We start from the raw sequence: 3,256 nt of genomic DNA, 5'->3' as shown, positions 1-3,256 counted from the left end.
ATAACGATACGGGACTCATCCGAGGCCCCGTAATCGGAATGAGTACACTTTAAATCCTTTAACGAGTATCTATTGGAGGGCAAGTCTGGTGCCAGCAGCCGCGGTAATTCCAGCTCCAATAGCGTATATTAAAGTTGTTGCGGTTAAAAAGCTCGTAGTTGGATTTGTGTCCCACGCTGTTGGTTCACCGCCCGTCGGTGTTTAACTGGCATGTATCGTGGGACGTCCTGCCGGTGGGGCGAGCTGAAGGCGTGCGACGCGCCTCGTGCGTGCTCGTGCGTCCCGAGGCGGACCCCGTTGCAATCCTACCAGGGTGCTCTTGAGTGAGTGTCTCGGTGGGCCGGCACGTTTACTTTGAACAAATTAGAGTGCTTAAAGCAGGCAAGCCCGCCTGAATACTGTGTGCATGGAATAATGGAATAGGACCTCGGTTCTATTTTGTTGGTTTTCGGAACCCGAGGTAATGATTAATAGGGACAGGCGGGGGCATTCGTATTGCGACGTTAGAGGTGAAATTCTTGGATCGTCGCAAGACGAACAGAAGCGAAAGCATTTGCCAAGTATGTTTTCATTAATCAAGAACGAAAGTTAGAGGTTCGAAGGCGATCAGATACCGCCCTAGTTCTAACCATAAACGATGCCAGCCAGCGATCCGCCGCAGTTCCTCCGATGACTCGGCGGGCAGCCTCCGGGAAACCAAAGCTTTTGGGTTCCGGGGGAAGTATGGTTGCAAAGCTGAAACTTAAAGGAATTGACGGAAGGGCACCACCAGGAGTGGAGCCTGCGGCTTAATTTGACTCAACACGGGAAACCTCACCAGGCCCGGACACCGGAAGGATTGACAGATTGATAGCTCTTTCTTGATTCGGTGGGTGGTGGTGCATGGCCGTTCTTAGTTGGTGGAGCGATTTGTCTGGTTAATTCCGATAACGAACGAGACTCTAGCCTGCTAACTAGTCGCGTGACATCCTTCGTGCTGTCAGCGATTACTTTTCTTCTTAGAGGGACAGGCGGCTTCTAGCCGCACGAGATTGAGCAATAACAGGTCTGTGATGCCCTTAGATGTTCTGGGCCGCACGCGCGCTACACTGAAGGAATCAGCGTGTCTTCCTAGGCCGAAAGGTCGGGGTAACCCGCTGAACCTCCTTCGTGCTAGGGATTGGGGCTTGCAATTGTTCCCCATGAACGAGGAATTCCCAGTAAGCGCGAGTCATAAGCTCGCGTTGATTACGTCCCTGCCCTTTGTACACACCGCCCGTCGCTACTACCGATTGAATGATTTAGTGAGGTCTTCGGACTGGTACGCGGCATTGACTCTGTCGTTGCCGATGCTACCGGAAAGATGACCAAACTTGATCATTTAGAGGAAGTAAAAGTCGTAACAAGGTTTCCGTAGGTGAACCTGCGGAAGGATCATTACCGACTAGACTGCATGTCTTTCGATGTGCGTGTCGTGTCGCGCAACACGCTACCTGTACGGCTCGCAGTAGCCGTGCGCCGCGTGCGGAACCACGCGTGCTTCTCAAAACTAACGCCAATGTTGTGTGGTACGAGCGCTGAAGCGCTGGAGCGGCTGGCCTGCGGCACCTGGCGCCTGGCGCCGGTTTTGAATGACTTTCGCCCGACTGCCTGTCCGCTCCGGTGTGGAGCCGTACGACGCCCATCGGCCGTGAGGCTGTTGGACACAGAACGCTTGAACAGGGGCCGCCACACGCCTACGTCCCGCCTATGCAACTGTCTTGAAAGAGACAGTGGAAACTAAGAAAAAGATCACCCAGGACGGTGGATCACTCGGCTCGTGGGTCGATGAAGAACGCAGCAAATTGCGCGTCGACATGTGAACTGCAGGACACATGAACATCGACGTTTCGAACGCACATTGCGGTCCATGGATTCCGTTCCCGGGCCACGTCTGGCTGAGGGTCGGCTACGTATACTGAAGCGCGCGGCGTTTGCCCCGCTTCGCAGACCTGGGAGCGTCGCGGCCGCCTGTGGGGCCGGCCGCGCCTCCTTAAACGTGCGATGCGCGCCCGTCGCCTGGCGGTTCGCATACCGGTACTTACTCGGTAGCGTGCACAGCCGGCTGGCGGTGTGGCGTGCGACACCTCGTACAACGACCTCAGAGCAGGCGAGACTACCCGCTGAATTTAAGCATATTACTAAGCGGAGGAAAAGAAACTAACAAGGATTCCCCCAGTAGCGGCGAGCGAACAGGGAAGAGTCCAGCACCGAACCCCGCAGGCTGCCGCCTGTCGTGGCATGTGGTGTTTGGGAGGGTCCACTACCCCGACGCCTCGCGCCGAGCCCAAGTCCAACTTGAATGAGGCCACGGCCCGTAGAGGGTGCCAGGCCCGTAGCGGCCGGTGCGAGCGTCGGCGGGACCTCTCCTTCGAGTCGGGTTGCTTGAGAGTGCAGCTCCAAGTGGGTGGTAAACTCCATCTGAGACTAAATATGACCACGAGACCGATAGCGAACAAGTACCGTGAGGGAAAGTTGAAAAGAACTTTGAAGAGAGAGTTCAAAAGTACGTGAAACCGTTCTGGGGTAAACGTGAGAAGTCCGAAAGGTCGAACGGGTGAGATTCACGCCCATCCGGCCACTGGCCTCCGCCCTCGGCAGATGGGGCCGGCCGCCCGCGCGGAGCAATCCGCGGCGGGGTCGTGTCCGGTTGCCTTTCCACTCGCCGCGGGGTGGGGCCGTTCCGGTGTGCGGTGGGCCGCACTTCTTCCCTAGTAGGACGTCGCGACCCGCTGGGTGCCGGCCTACGGCCCGGGTGCGCAGCCTGTCCTTCCGCGGGCCTCGGTTCGCGTCTGTTGGGCAGAGCCCCGGTGTCCTGGCTGGCTGCCCGGCGGTATATCTGGAGGAGTCGATTCGCCCCTTTGGGCGCTCGGGCTCCCGGCAAGCGCGCGCGGTTCTTCCCGGATGACGGACCTACCTGGCCCGGCCCCGGACCCGCGCCGCTGTTGGCTCGGGATGCTCTCGGGCGGAATAATCGCTCCCGTCAGCGGCGCTTCAGCTTTGGACAATTTCACGACCCGTCTTGAAACACGGACCAAGGAGTCTAACATGTGCGCGAGTCATTGGGCTGTACGAAACCTAAAGGCGTAATGAAAGTGAAGGTCTCGCCTTGCGCGGGCCGAGGGAGGATGGGGCTTCCCCGCCCTTCACGGGGCGGCGGCCTCCGCACTCCCGGGGCGTCTCGTCCTCATTGCGAGGTGAGGCGCACCTAGAGCGTACACGTTGGGACCCGAAAGAT

General features: G+C 58.1%; 2 non-coding genes across 2 annotated transcripts in view; both read left to right on the top strand.

Annotated features, from left to right (window-relative positions):
* The first annotated feature begins 1,771 nt into the window (after positions 1 to 1,771).
* On the top strand, positions 1,772 to 1,926 carry LOC126450402 (5.8S ribosomal RNA). Its single transcript, XR_007584438.1, has one exon. It is a non-coding gene; the product is annotated as a 5.8S ribosomal RNA (ribosomal RNA).
* A 188-nt stretch (positions 1,927 to 2,114) lies between these two features.
* LOC126450405 (large subunit ribosomal RNA) overlaps positions 2,115 to 3,256 on the top strand; it is a 4,222-nt gene continuing 3,080 nt past the window's right edge. The window contains exon 1 of the ribosomal RNA XR_007584440.1: positions 2,115 to 3,256. This exon is cut by the window's right edge and continues 3,080 nt beyond it. This is a non-coding gene — a ribosomal RNA (large subunit ribosomal RNA).

Source organism: Schistocerca serialis, unplaced genomic scaffold (genome assembly GCF_023864345.2).
Source record: "Schistocerca serialis cubense isolate TAMUIC-IGC-003099 unplaced genomic scaffold, iqSchSeri2.2 HiC_scaffold_741, whole genome shotgun sequence".
Classification (NCBI taxonomy): domain Eukaryota; kingdom Metazoa; phylum Arthropoda; class Insecta; order Orthoptera; family Acrididae; genus Schistocerca; species Schistocerca serialis.
This window is presented reverse-complemented; position numbering and strand designations above follow the sequence as displayed.